The sequence below is a fragment of the Talpa europaea genome (genome assembly GCF_964194135.1).
Source record: "Talpa europaea genome assembly, chromosome: 2".
Classification (NCBI taxonomy): domain Eukaryota; kingdom Metazoa; phylum Chordata; class Mammalia; order Eulipotyphla; family Talpidae; genus Talpa; species Talpa europaea.
In genome coordinates, this window is record NC_140068.1 from 108,607,399 (window position 1) to 108,623,170 (window position 15,772).

Consider the following 15,772-nt stretch of genomic DNA (forward strand, 5'->3'; position numbering starts at 1 on the left):
GGTTTTTTCCAGATATTGCTTTTCCACAAGAGGGGAAATGTCTTATTATCCAGAAACTATCCAATCTCGAGAAATTCCCCTCTCTGGGTGCTTCTTGCTTTCCTTGTGCTTTGTAGGTTGGGGAGTGAAGGGCGAGAACTACTTTTCCCCCCACTGGGCATTTCTTGGATGTCCATGGGATTGTTCAGCTCTGGCAAGAGTCTTCTGGGGTCCTGGGTATAGTTGGGTGTTTAATTTTCTTTAGTCATTATCCTCACTGCCCTAAATATCTAACAAGACCATCCCTGAAATCACTCTTCACCTGGCCCTTTTGACCTGGCAGCCATCTCGGGAACCATGAGTTTCTCTCTCAAGGTCTTGTTTTTGGTCTGAGGTCGTTTTTGGATGTAACTCCTGATTTTCTGTGTCATTCACCCTCCACTCAGGTCAGGAGCAAAAGTCTGTGTTCTCCTTAGAGACCTGCGTCCTCCTACCCTGGGCTCTCACCTGATTACCCCAGATTCCCCAGACCAGGCAGGTTTCTGGGTTTTGTGCTTCCTCCCTCCAAACCAGTGTCGTATCCATTCTGAGGATGGTCACATGAGGCTGCTTTTGTGTCCATGATGGAAACACAAAGTGTTAATTTTTTGATGGTTCGCCCTCAGATCCCCCAAAGATACACATGACCCACCACCCTATCTCTGACCATGGGGTCACCCTGAGGTGCTGGGCCCTGGGCTTCTACCCTGCGGACATCACCCTGACCTGGCAGCGAGATGGGGAAGACCTGACCCAGGACACGGAGCTGGTGGAGACCAGGCCTGGGGGGAAATGGAACCTTCCAAAAGTGGGCGGCTGTGGTGGTACCTTCTGGAGAGGAGCAGAGATACATGTGCCATGTGCAGCATGAGGGGGTCCTGACTTGGGGTAAGGGGGGAATGTGAGCACAGAGCTTCTCCGGGGTGTCGGGAGCCCTTCTAGAGACCTTCAGAGCATCAGATGGAGTCCTGGGGCTCAGGGTCTCCCCTTCCCTTCCCTTCCAGTACCGCCTCCTCAGTCCACTTCCCTCACCATGGTCATCATTGCTGGCCTGGTTCTTCTTGGAGCTACACTCACTGGAGTTACGGTGGCTGTGGTTGTGATGTGGAGGAAGAAACATTCAGGTAGGGAAGGGAGTGGGGTGTTTTTCCACTATTGTTTTAAAGTTCCAGGTACAAATTGCTCTCCTGGTTAGTGAGAAGTAACATCCACATACTGTGATGCCCAGTCTAGAGTTGATTGTTAAACGTCTTTTGTAAAGCACTTGTGGAAATGAATTACAAATCTTTCTTGATATTTCTGGTGACAGGGACATGACTCCCAGTAAATATCCCTGCTAAGGACAGACTCTATCCAGGAGGAGGTTGGCCCAGTCCCCTCTCAATTCCTTTGCTCATATTTTCTGCTCCTGCCCTGAGTGTTCGGTCATAGTTCTAGAAACTTCCCTGTGGTCCAGACTTGGGCATTTCTTTAGGACTTCATGGGCTGACTCCTCCCTCGTTTCACATGATGTTTCTTCCCACAGGTGGACAAGGAGGAAGCTACACTCAGGCTCCAAGTAAGTGTGGATCGGGGTTTGGTCCCTGAGCTCCTGGGGACAGTGTAGATGGAGCTCTTGGGGGAGTCACCCCCTCATTTCCTCCTGTGGTCTCATCTCTCATGGCTCTAATCAGGTTCTGTTTTGATCTCCCCCAGGAAGTGCTAATGCCCAGGGCTCCTAAAGATGAGACCCTGGAGGCCTGCGGTGGGAGGAGCTGGGGCAGATAGGATGAAATCAGGTTATGGGGAAGCTGTGAGGGGGACATTCTGAGGACGCAGTGGACTACTGAGAATGTCCACACTTACATGATTCCCTGAATTTGTTCATGGTTATTTTCTTTCATAGGGTGAGACAGCTGCCTTGTGGAGACTGAGTGATGCAGGATTTCTTCTCTTCTCCACTTTGTGAATTCAATATCCCCTTGTTTTCACTGCTGAAATGGCATCTGAATTTTCTGTTTTTACTAGCATAGTGTGAGATGGGGAGACTGGCCCAGCCCTGCCCACCAGGACTCTCCCCACACTGACCTGTGACCTTCCTGCTCCAGCAGAGGCAGGGCTGACTTCATCTCTGCCTGTACTTCGTGTTTTTCTGAGAACTAATATTACTTTCCTACTGAAAATAATAATAATCCAGATATGAAACTTTTTTTCTTGACTTGTCATGTGGGGGTGATGGGTTAATTAGAAAGATTCCTAAAAATTGAGAATAAAGAGGAGTCCTGAGTAACAGCCAGAACTGCAGGTTTGTGGTGCTGAGTCTGTGCAGGTGGGGACGGGAGAGGCTGTGAGTTGCCAAGGGGGATGGAGCCTGTGTCCAGTCGGGGCTCGGTGCGTCCTGGGCTTTGACGTGGTCACTCCTCAGGGGTCATCTCTCTGTTCCTTTGTCCTTGTCCCTTAGTAGCACCTGTCCCAGCAGCACCTGTGATTACAGGGACTCAGACCCCATCTGGGCCTGTCCTGTCTCTGAGACTATGGGAAGTGAGGACTTCATGTGGCCGGGTCAGCTAGATTTAGGTTAGATTCCGCCCTTCTTTGGGGTATTTGTGATTTTTTTCTTAGAATCCACAGAAGATTAAGGTTATTCTTGTCTTTGTGTGCAAGTTCTGCTGTTCTCATTCCCTCTGGGTTTCTCCTGTCCTGACAACAGCAGTGCCTGTCACTGTCCCCACTAGGCCTAGAGGGGCCTCACACACAAGTGTCTCAGTGGCGTGGGGAGATGAATTCCCACACTCACATGATTCTCACCTTCTTTCTAGGACTTGAGTACTTTTCACTCTTTCCCACACCTCTCAAAGGAACCACATTCTGGAATCAGCAGAGAGGATGGATCCCAAAATTTCTCATCTTAAGTTGGAGTTGGAATTCTGCTCCACTCACCATCCTCTCTCCCTGCCCTTAGATTTGGTAGCCCCTGTGCTGGCTCCCAACCAAACTCATGATTTATAAAGCAGAGTCTAGTTTAGATTTATATTTGGTTGGAAAATAGTAACCAAAAACAAATGATCATTGGTTTTTGAAGAGAGTTATATTTACACTTGTGAGCACGGTATGCAGGGGGGTAGGTGTGGGAGGGAGAGATGGAGGACAGGAGGGTGATCAGCACCTGGGAGAAAAGGGGAGGCCACATCGATGTCACATCACAACATCCACGTGAGTGGATATTGGACTGTAACTGCCACAAAACATCATGTGGCCAGAGGCTACATTAATAAAGATACTATCTCTGTAAAGGATGGTCTATGCTGGTCATTCTTTGAATGGAAATTGGTTGAGTGGTAGAGATATAACTTACTTTGAAGCAAAAAAAGAATAATTTCTGGCCTTGTGGAGCATGTGCTCTGTGGAAGACTGACTATATACTAGAAGCACAGTAATAAGGAAAGTGTGTTAGAGGGGTGGAAAAAATGCAGTGGGGAAGGTGATCCAGAGTGTGGGGGTGGGGAGGGAAGGTGGCAGTTTTCATTGGGTTACAAACGTGGCCTCCCTGGGAAGGTGACCTTTGAGGAAAGATCTGAAGAATGTGAGGAATTATCCACCAGATGGCTGAGGAAAATCTTTCCAGCAGGAGACCCTCAGGGAGGGTGTGTGTGTGTGTGTGTGTGTGTGTGTGTGTGTGTGTGTGTGTGTGTGAGAAAAGCAGGGAGGCCTATGTGGCCAGAGCACAGAGTAATGGAGATGAGATAGGATATAGAAGCTGTGACCTTTGCACTGAGTGAGGTGGGAGGTACAAGGCAGTTCTGAGCAGGGAGGCATGTGGTGTGTCTTCTCTGAAAGGATCCGTGGGCTCTGTGCTGACAAGGCAGTTCTGAGCAGGAGGCGCGCATGTGAGTTCTCTAAAATGATAGCTGGGCTCTGTGCTGAGAATATAAGTGGAATCAGGGTGAGGGAGGTACTGAGGATCAGTAGGAAACCAGTGATTATGAGCAGTGGGAAATGTGGATGTGATGGTGCTTTGGATACATTCTGAAGATGGTCTTTACAGCATTTTCTAACAAATTAAATGTAGGGTATAAGAGAAAGGATTCAGGGAGGGCACCCTGAATTTTGGACTATGCAAGTGGAAAGATGTAGTTGCCATCAGTGGAGATAGGGGCTCTCAAAGAAGCATATTTGAGGGGGAGGCATAACAGGCATCAAGTTTAAAGACTGTGAGGCTGGGATGTCCATTCGAAATGCAAGTGAGGGCCTCCCTGGTGGCTCAAGGGGTTAGGCACTGCACTGTGAAGCGGTCCACAGTCTCTGCAGCACGAGTTCTATCCCTGGCAGGACAAGGAGCAACCCACATGGCGTAGCAGACCTCTCCTGACTTACCAGCTACTCCCCTCTGCAGTGTGCTTCAGTCTGCCTGTTCTGTTCCCCACTCTCTCTCTGGTGAATCCTCTCACCCCCTGCATCTCTGGCCTGTACCCCAGCTCTTGTATGCATAGAGAAATAAATCTTTAGAAAAAAAAAAAAGAGGGCCTCCCCCGGTGGCACAGGCAGTTGAGCACGCTATGAAGCTGTCCACAGCCTCTGCAACGCAGGTTCGATCCTGGCCAGCCGGTGAGGGTCCCACATGGTGGGCAGACCTTTCCTGCTGCACCCGCTGCTCCCCTCAGCAGTGTACTTTGGTCCTTCTGCCTGTTCTGCTCCCTGCTCTGTCTCTGGTCAATCCTCTCACCCTCCCGCGCATCTGGCCTGTACCCCGGTTCTTATATAAATAGATAAATAAATCTTTTTTAAAAAGAAAAAAAAAATGCAAGTGATGTGGCTGGACTGGCCAGATGAGTCTGGAGTTAAGAAGAAATGTCTGGGCTGGATGATGCCATTGGGAGATGGGATATGATGCTGTTAAGTGGTATTTATAGCCTTAAGAATGAATGAAGTTGCCACAGGAGTGATGACTGTGGAAAAGACTAGAAGAGGAAGCAACAGGGACTGATCACTGGGCTCCCAGTGCTGAGCAGTCCCATCAGCCCCTACGTCAGGAGCCAATTGCACCATTCTGGCTCATCACTGACCGGGAGGCAGGTAGACCAGGGAGTCCAAGACTCTAGTGAGCACAGGAATCACCAGGGATTTTCTTAAATCCCAGAAAGTGTGAAGCCTGAGCTTCTGTGTTCATAACACGCTGCTAGTGTGCTAGACTTGGTCACATGTTTGGTAGCAAAGGCAGTTCAGGCATCTGGCCTGTCTGTGCATCTGCTCAGCTGCAGAGCTTATTAAACAGCTGAGCCCTTGGTTTAGTAGGTGCCTGAGTACTTCAAGAAGTTCTCCAAGTCACACTGGTGCTCAGCTAGATTTGGAGCCCTGCCCGAATGGGAAGGGATCTACACCTATGTTGAAAACTGCTTATTTTTCTCCCTCAGAAAGAAAAGGGAGGTAGGGCTTCTATAGTCACTTGTGAGATGTGATGTTGGGACTTAGCTAGGTATCGTCAGGTTTAGGAAGTGGTTCATGGTTCAGCATAGCGAAAATCTCAAATTCCTGCTGTCCGAAATTGTCCCTAGATTGACTTCTTGGAACAAACAATGGAATCTAAAATTTGTCTAAAGTATTGGGGTCTAATACTATATTGGGCAAAATCACAGGATACAGTTGAGGCTACACAGCCAGGAACAGAATCCACCACAGTCCACCTGGGCAAGTCCCACAAGGAACAGCTGCCCCAGCTGCTGGACACAGATGTCACCACAGACATACCTGTGATCACGGTGGGCCCTGCAGTTCAGGCTCAATAACTGTTGATATTGACAACTGGACACTGTCATTGCCAATCACACTACCCTTGCCCAGGGCCTCCTGCACAGTCCCAGCCTCTCTGTGCCGCCACGTCCAGCAGGTGGTCACTGGCTTGTGGAGCCTTGAGCAGCGTCCACCTGCAAGACTGAGAAAATAGGTTTCCTTCTCTTATGGAGGAAGGTGGCCTCTGCCTCCTCCCAAGACTCTTTATGCATAGAATTTTCAAATGTAGAAAGAGCTCAGGGCCTCCCCTGGTGGTGCAGCAGTTGAGCGCTGGGCTGCGAGAGGCTGCCCACAACCTCAGCAGTGCCGGGTCCCACAAAAAAAAAAAAGAAAAAAGAAAGAGAGCTCAGGTGCAGGGGATGAGGTTCAGTACAAGAACAACAATTTCAATGTTTGGAGCAAAGATGTGAGACTAGAACTTTCCCTGGTAACGAGTAGGCATGCAAGCTTGTCTGGGAGAACAAGTAATAAATGAATGACATTCTTCCCACTCATTCCCACAAATCATCACTGTGGGATGGTGAGCGGATCACTCAGATGTCATCTCCCTGCCTGTCTCTTACTGGGATCAGAACCCCCAGGATAAGATGTCAACAGGGCTGATCTGTGTGCACACTGGTGTTCTAGGTCCGTATTTATATTTCCTTGTACGTGGAAATGTATCAGGGGAGAGAATCTCTAACACACTCCAGTTTTTATGTGATTCCCTAAAGGACTAAAGAAACAAGGAAAACCCCACCATCCTACTCTCCTCATTTAGTTGTGGTGTCACTCAAAGTTGGGATCATGAACAACTGGCAGCAGAACTAAGGATGTGATGTAAATGCCTGTATTTTGCTCCTCTTTTGCTTGGGATGAGGTGAGGTAGGATTTTATTTGCTAACTTTGACTCAGTTTCTCTTTGTGTGATGGCAAGAGTTGTTCCAATCAACTCTGATACCCACTTTGTGCCTGGAATTCAACTCAGTTCTGACATCAACTCCCTGGAATTCTCATCAGGTCCCATAAGTCAAGGGCTGCATCCCACAAGATTGCGCACACTTCAGTCATATGTCCTGTGGATCAGGTCCTCATGTCACCTCATGGGAGAAAATAAGGAGAATTCCAGTCTTGAATATAAAAAAAAAAAACCCTACAGAGGCCAAAGTCAGCCTAAACAGGGCAGTCCAGCTGTGACGATGACCCATAGCCAGCCTCGAAGACCCAGCACGCTGTAATTTCCAAATCCCTATGTTGCTGCTGCTGGAAGGATAAACAATGGGATGTTTGAGGGCCTCCCTAATGGTGCAAGGGGTTAAGCATAGCACTGTGAAGCTATCCACAGCCTCTGCAACATGAGTTTGAAACTGGTGGGCCAGGGAGCTACCCACATGGTACGGCAGACCTCTCCTGTCTCGCCTGCTGCTCCCCTCAGCAGTGTATTTCATCGATCTGCCTGTTCTGTTCCCCCCTCTGTCTCTGGTGAATCCTCTCACCCCCCACACCTCTGGCCTGCACCCCAGTTCTTGTATGCATAAATAAATTTTTTAAAAAAGATGGAATCTTTGACCAGAACTGCATGTCCACAAAGGACATTTTATTTTATTTTTTTGGATTTATTTGTTTTAATTTTGAGGTTACATTTTTGCTCTCCCAGATGTGCACATGTTCCTCTCACCCACAGCCAAACCAGCTGTGCCCACACCCCGCCTGCCTCCCCTCCCCGCTCCCTCTTCCTTCCTGTTCTCTCTGCTGACCATTGTATTATTTCACTCAGTTCTAGATGTATTCTTACTATGTTTTGACTGTGTTTGACTTTTGGTTATTTTATATTATTTATACAGGTGGATGAAAGCATCCGATATCTGCACAAAGAACCTATTTGAAAATACCGATTTTATGACCCAGTTCTTGCAGTTCTCACAGGTAATTGCATCTGCTCACTGAGATAATCTAATGTATACAATGCACTCAGCTAGCTCTTACCTAGAGATGTTAGAAAATTACCAGACACTGGCTTCTAAAACAAATACTTTGCTGGGCCTCCCCTCGTGGTGCAGGCGGTTGAGCACAGTGCTGTGAAGGTGTCCACTGCCTCTGCAGCACTGGTTTGATCCCGGCCGGCCAGCGAGGGTCCCGCATGTTGCGGCAGACCTCTCCTGTCTCGCCTGCTGCTCCCCTCAGCAGTGTATTTCATCAATCTGCCTGTTCTGTTCCCCGCTCTATCTCTGGTGAATCCTCTCACCCTCCCGCGAATCTGGCCTGTGCCCTGTGTTCTTGTATAAATAAATAAATGGATCTTTAAAAAATAAATAAATAAAACAAATACTTCGCTGTAGAACAAGGAAGGTGATGTTTTTATTGTACACAGCCTGTTCGCAGTAGCTTATAAGTTACACTGGGATTACTCAGGAGAGTGTGTGCTAATGGCCCTGCTCCCGAGGCAGCCTGGCTTTGACACTGAAAATAAGCTCCTTTATGAACCCTTTTTCATAGTGATGATCCTCTCAGTCAACACTTGCACAGCATTAAATTTGTCTACAAATTGAGGGGGCACCCAAGCTTGATAGTTTGCTAGAGCAATTCACAGAACTCAGGAAAATGCTTTGCTTGAGTGAACAGGTGGAGGGGGACAGTGGAGGTCTGGAAGGATCCTGAGTGCAAGAGCCTCTGTCACCATGGTTAGTGTGCATGTCCCTCCAAATCTGAAGCTCTCTGAACCCCATGATCTAAAAGTCATTTTTTGGTTTTGGGGGTTTGTTTGTTTTGCAAAGAGTGACAATCCTTTTTTTAAAATCAGATGTAATTGACATGTGACATAGTATTTGATTCAAGTCCACAAAATTATGAATTGACATCTGTGTGTGTTACAACATGATCACTGCCATAGGTCTAGTTAACACCCATCAGCACATACAGGTACATTTTTTTTTCTTGTGATGACAATATTTCAGATTTATTTTCTTAGTATCTTTCAAATATACATTATTAGTAACTATAGTCTGCCACCGTCAGGACAGCCGATGAAGTTCTCTGCCATTAACAAAGACTCAGAGTCTAAATGAATGTGCAATGGGGGAAGACTGGGGAGTGTGCCATGGAGAGCAGCTCTGCCTTTCCCTCTCCCAGTCCAAGCTTTTATTAAAGACATGAACAAAGGAACAAGAAAATAGCGTGCAATTGTGTTTTTGCTTATAGAGATTAATAAGTTACTGCTGAAAACAAGTTTTCCTGGTTAGTAGGAAACATCGCAGAACATCGCAGAAGCCAGCATGTCCTAAGAGAAAGGAGTCATATCTTCCTTTCCTTTCTGTGTGCAGAACTTCTAACGTCCTGGAACTCCATGTGCAGAGTAAACAGGTGCTCTCCCCAAACCCCAGCTCCCTTTAGGGCATCAGGCTCCCCCAACAATAGTAATTCTGCTGTGCAGAACTTCTCTGAACACTTCTGTGTTTACCTGGAAGCGAGTGCCTTCTCCCCACCTTTGTCCATTCTACCGCCACTAACCCCTTCCACCTCCCCAACCCCACAATCTGCCAACTACATGGTTTAAAAGTTTTATTGGCAGTTTTATTATGTGAGTATGCTTGATTGACTCATTGGACATTGGTGACGGAGCTCAGCCCCAGCCCTTCTCCCAGAGGTTGGGAATGAATCTGAAAGTTCCGATCCTCTAATCCTGTGTCCCGCAACTGTACTGAATTCATTTATTAGTTCTAATAGTTTGGGGAAGTATTCTTACTGTTTCAATACATAGTGTGCCATCTGCAAACAGTGGCAGTTTTACTTCTTCCTTTCTGATTTGGATGCCTTTTTTTTTTCTTGCCTAATTCTCTGACTAGCACTTTCAAGACTAAGTTGAATAAAGATGGAATGAGTGGGCATTTTCATTGTAGAGGAAAAACTTTTAATTTTTCATCATTCTGTATTATGTTTAGCTGTATTATGTTTAGTGGTGGGCTTGTCATGCCTGGCCTTTATTACATATAGGTATGTTCCCAGTTGGTTGAGTGCCGAAGACCAGCTCTGGCAAAATGTCATGTCAGGGGTTCCCTGAAAGGATGAGATGGCGTCAGGGAAACTGAGGGATTAGGGGAAGGGGATGAGGAGACACTGACACTTTATCTCCTGCTGAGGGTCTCAGCGGGTCTGTCTTTATACATTAAAGCAAGCGGTGGGATTATATCATCATATGCATAGAAGCAAAACAGAAACAATCAGTATATTTCTTTCCCATAGACATTTGGCCCCTACATGTTTTGAAAAAGAGGTGATCTTTAAAGTTAATAGATAATAAAAACTTATTATTTTAGCCTAAACAATTACCTAAGACAGCTAATAGTCCTTGTATAATAGTCTTTTATACATATAAAAATATTGTAAGTATATGACAACGAAAATTATTTGCTTAAAAATTACACACTGAACAATTTAGTCTACTTGACAATGGGAAATAATTATTGCACAAGAGCATGCCTGATAAGCAACCCAGAGCTGGCCGCAAATTTCTTTTTATGGAAGTTTTTTAAAGAAGCCTTTTAATGATTCATATAGTTTTATATAGTTATATTTAACTATTTTTCATTATTTTAACAACTATGAATGAACTTTGTATATTATTATTTAGAAATATTTTATTTATTTATTTTTTAAAAAGAACAAATGGCAAAACTTTAGTGGGGGGAACCTCTACTGGGGGGAACCTAGCCTCCTCCTTAAATAAATAATAAGAAAAGTTTGAAGCATTTTTTAAAGGAATGCTTAACATTCTTTTTTTTTTTTTTTTTTTATACAAGCACTGGGTACAGTCAGAAGCGCGGGAGGGTGAGAGAATTCATCAGAGCCAGAGCAGGGAGCAGAGCAGACAGAAGGACCGAAGTACACTGCTGAGGGGAGCAGCGGGTGGCAGAAGAGGTCTGCGAGCCATGTGGCCGGGGAGCAGCCAGGGATCAAACCGGCGCTGCAGAGGCTGCAGGCAGCTTCGCAACCCAGCGCTCAACCGCTGCGCCACCGGGGAGGTCCTGAAGCATTTTTAAAAATGTTTTTCTATTTTTCCACATTCTGACACAACCAGACATTTTAATTTTAAGACAAAACTACTCTCCCTTTCCTTCTTTTTTTACTTACTATCAGTCATTAATTGCTCTCCCTCTTTTCTTCAGACACCACTGAAACTTTCAACAAATCATGATGGTGGGTTTCCTTTTAGTAGTCCAGAACACAAGGAGGTGTTATGTGTGTGAGACCCTTTTCTTGATTACTCACCAGCGTCTTATCTGGCTGGGGCAGCAAGGCCCCCTGCACTTCCCCCTTTTTTGTCTTTGGCCAACATTTGCATCATTTTTAACTTAATATGTGTTTGTTTGATAGCACAGAAAAGTAATTTGGTAAACAATGGGAAGAGAAGTAGCATAAGCATGGTGACAAGCAATATGATACCAATAGTAATAAATGATGGGAACCAGGCAGCCTTAGTGGTGTAGTGCCATAGGAAGCCAGGAAGGAATCACCAACTTTGGTAGGAGTGGAAAAGGAGGCCCTTTTCTTCAGCCCCACAGTGTGAAGCTCTTTAAAAGTCTTCAGCCCCACAGTGTGAGGCCCTTTTCTTAATTACTTGCCAGCTTCTTATCTGGCTGGGACAGCAAGGCCCCCTGCAGTTGAGAGTTTTTGTCAGAAGTGGATGTTGAATTGTGTCATATCCTTTTTCTGTATCATTTGTGATAATCTTGATTTTCAGCCTTCACTGATTTAATGCTGGGGGGCCTCCCTGGTGGTATGGCAGTTAAGCATGGTGCTGTGAAGCTGTCCGCAGCCTCTGCAGCACGAGTTCAATCCTCGCCGACAGATAAGATTCCCACATGGTGCAGCAGACCTCTCCTGTCTCACCTGCTGCTACCCTTAACAGTGTATTTCAGTCTGTCTACCTGTTCTGTTCCCTGCTCTGTCTCTGGTGAATCCTCTCACCCTCCCGCACATCTGGCCTGTACCCAGGTTCTTGTATAAATAAATAAATGTAAAAAAAAAAAAAAAAAAAGCCGAGTGGCCTTTCTAACTCCCCAAATGGCCACATTAAAGGCAGAAGCTCTGCTCAGTGAGCCATACTAATAAATTCAACCTGACTCATCTTGTCCCCATTCCCACACATGTTCCCTGGATTTCTGTCTATAGTGAGAACAGTCAAGTCATTGTCTCGGAGTGTAGCACCATTCAGGGGTCACACTCTCTCACTTTGACAGGTCTGAGCCCTGTACAGTTTTAGAAGCAAAGAGGGATGGCAGGGTGAAAAATGACAGAAACAAGCAGAAAATGAATCTGCAAGCAGAAAAATCATTAAGGTCAAATATAAATGGTGCAGGACCTGAGCGGGGAAAGTTGCTTTTGAGTATAATTGCCAATTTCAGAAAATCATAGCACTGATTTTCTCAGGTTCAGTGCTGCAAAATTTCAAGTTCAGGGCCTCCCCTGGTGGCGCAGTGGTTGAGCACTGGGCTGCAAAGCTGCCCGCAGCCTCTGCAACAAAGTTTCGATCCCCGGCTGCCAGCCAGCGAGGGTCCCACATGGCACAATAGACTTCTCCTGCCGCTCCTGCTGCTCCCCTCAGCAGTGTATTTTGTCAGTCTGCCTGTTCTGTTCCCCGCTCTGGCTCTGGTGAATTCTCTCACCTTCCCGCACTTCTGACTGTACCCAGTGCTTGTATAAATAAATAAACAAAATCTTTAAAAAAAAATTTTCAAGTTCACTCACCATAGACTACCTTTTTGGTCTATGTTTCAACTAACTGAGTTGTAGTAGATAAGACGGGATGCCCAGATCTTGATCATGTGGAGGGTCTAATAGGAGAGACCCCTTTCTTCATAGAACAGACAGCTCTGTGACTGAAAAACAAAATTCAAACCAATTTTACACCCTTCAGGAAAATTCCCTGCGATTGGATATTTCGAATCTACCAAAAAAAAAAAAAAAAAAAACACCAAAAATCAAAAAACAAAACAAAACAAAAAAAACACGGTATCTAAGATGTTGAAGCTACTTTTTCCTGGTCTTGGGCTGAAGCTTGGCAACATGGAAGCCTGGCAAATCTATTCTTCCTGAACCCCAGGGTCCCAGGTGAGGTCCTTTTTGTGAGAGAGCTTTGTCCTTGTGCCTTCTCTGGGGCCCCCATCCTGCTGATCTGCTAGAAGTATTCTAGCAGTGAGATAAGGTCCCCAGGGCACAGGAACCTGATTCTCCTATCATCTGTTACATTTACTAAAAACATATCTTCCCACTTGGCTCATTTCTTACACAGTATCAAATATTAAACCAAATAGTTTTACAGGATTAATTGATGTGTAGGCAGCATGCATATATAGAAGGGGATCCCCACCCTCCAGTTGTTTATTTTAGAGGAAAGAGGTCAAGCCCCATTCACAGATGGGACCAGGAGGGGCCTCAGTGCTATGATCCTGGGTGCCTTCCACCCCCAAAGGAAGACCTGGTTCTGCAGACACACAGCCAGGAGAGGGTGTTGCCTGGTTTCCATCCCCACACTCCCCAGGCCAGCTTCTTTTTCTGGGGCTTAGTGTTCCTCTTTCTGCTATGTAGCACCATGAAACAGTTGTTCACGAACCATGCTCCCCGGGGCCACCATGGCAGCCAGTGTCTCTGTCCTCATAGGAACTCCTGGAGGGACCCAACTACAAACGCCATCATGGAGGGGGTGGCAGACGGGACTCTGCACCCCCAGAATAGGGAGAATGGGAGCCAAAGTCATGCACTTCATCCACCCCATGATTCTGCCTTAGGGATTGCCCCCTCCTGTTAATCCCCAGGTGATGGGGACCAACCCCAACGCATGGCTCCCAGCTTCCTGAAATATGACCCTATGGGTCCCGACACCAGCAGCACTTAAGACTTGAAGTTGTGGGGTCGACTTTGGGCTGTAGAGCATCCTTGGGGGTAGGGGTGGGCTTCCCATAATGCTCAGGGTGCCAAGGCAGAGTGACAAATGTGAACTGTCACTGATTTTAGTGACTGATATGGTCACTGTCATTTCTCCAACAAAAAGCACTGCTGGGGCCTCCTTGGTGGCGCAGCGGTTGAGCACTGGGCTGCGAAGCTGCCCGCAGACTCTGTAGTGCCAGTTCAATCCCCGGCCGCTGGGGAGGGTCCCACATGGCACGCAGACCTCTCCTGCCGCGCCCGCTGCTCTCCTCAGCAGTGTATTTCGTCAGTCTGCCTGCTCTGCTCCCTGCTCTGGCTCTGGTGAATTCTTTCACCCTCCCGGGCTTCTGACTGTACCCAGTGCTTGTATAAACAAACAAACAAACAAACAAATAAATAAATAAATAAATAAATCTTTTAAAAAAAAGTGCTGCTGCTTCATGTGGGGAGTACTAGCAGGATGTGGATAGCTCTGTGGACCTGCCTTCTCTTCCAGCATTTCACTGATAATAAGGTCTGCACCCCACCCACGACATCATGGGAGGATGTAGGAATAGGGATCATTCCCCTGTGCCCAAAATCCACATTTAAATGTTTTTTTTTACCGGTGGGCCTCCCTGGTGGCGCAAGGGGTTAAGACTCAACCTATGAAGCTATTGATCCTCCCCGGCCAGGGAGGTGACCCACATGGTGCAGCAGATCAATCCTGTCTTGCCTGCTGCTCCCCTCAACAGTGTGTTTCAGTCAGTCTGCCTGTTCTGTTCCCCACTCTGTCTCTGGTGAATCCCTCTAACAGTGCTGTAAAATATCTACTCTTTCTGGGAATGTGCAAGTTTCACTCTCCTAGAATAGGAACCTTCAAAGTTAAGTCCCTCCAGATAGCAGTGATGTGCACCGCTTTGGATTTTCAATATTGAATGCACAAGGAGGGTGGAGAATGAGGACAGTGGAGGAAGGAGGTTTGTTTATTTATCCAACAGGCATTTATTTGTTGTCTACTATGAACTTAGCCCTGCGCCAGGCGAAGGCATAAAGCTTAATAAGATACTTCACCTTTCCAGGAGCTCGAGGAAAGGGCACTTTCTCTGACTGAGGAGATAAGGGAAAGCTTCCTGGAAGACCTGAACCCTGAGTTAAGACTTGAAGAACTTCGGGTACATCAGGGAGGTGGTGTAGGGAATGGCAGGGAATGCCACCACATGCAAAGGAAGTTTGTGGGGCTAACTGCAACAGGAAGGGGGGAGACAGTCAGGTTGGAAAACCTGGAGTGCCCTCAGGGAGCCCTGTGCAGAAAGGGAGGATGCGCAATGGAAGGATTTTACAGAAGTGACAGTAACCTCTGTGCCTTCTAGAAAAAGGAGAGACTTCATGAAGGGTGGCTAGAAATGGTGATCAACTCTGGTGATGAGAAAACCGAAAACTGTGAGTGAAAGTTAAAACAATGTTACCAGAGAGAACATGATGGATGCAGAGGTACTCAACACTAGAAATCCTGAAATAAATGAATTTTATTTGATCTCATTATGAATTAGAGATTAGGGACACAAGACTCAATGTAATTTATTGGTTGGGGTCATGAACTCTGGGGTCAGGCCTGGATTCAAATTCAAAATCTGCCACTGTGTGACCTTGAGAGAGTTATTTTATCTTTTTCAAATTTGGTTTCCTCTCTATAAAATGGTTTTAACTTTTCAGGATAAGGACTAAATAAGGTAATACAAACCTCCTAGGTTTGAGGATAAGAATGAAGTAAGATAATAGATGAAAAACACATAGTTCCTACTCATTAAGCTCTGTAAGTAGTAATTATTATCAGTGTTTTAACACTGTAAATTAGAGAACTACGTGCTTCCCTTCTGCTCAAGTTTCCCCAAAAATATCAGACACCAGTGGAAATGGGGGAGGATACAAAAAAGGCAACCTCATGAATATTTAAGTCATTTTAGCTATTATGTATCTCAAACAATAGGCTACCCAGGAAAATAGTAGCCATGGTTATTAAGATTTAAAAAAATCACTTTCACGTTTCTTTTTTTTTTTTAAGATTTATTTACACAAGAACTGGGGTACAGTCAGAGGCTCGGGA

General features: G+C 46.1%; 1 protein-coding gene across 1 annotated transcript in view; it reads left to right on the forward strand.

Moving 5' to 3' along the window:
* Positions 1-15,772, forward strand: part of LOC311188227 (patr class I histocompatibility antigen, A-2 alpha chain-like) — a gene marked incomplete at both ends in the record, with an annotated part of 424,961 nt that overhangs the window by 248,562 nt on the left and 160,627 nt on the right. The gene's annotated exons all lie outside the window — the stretch shown is intronic.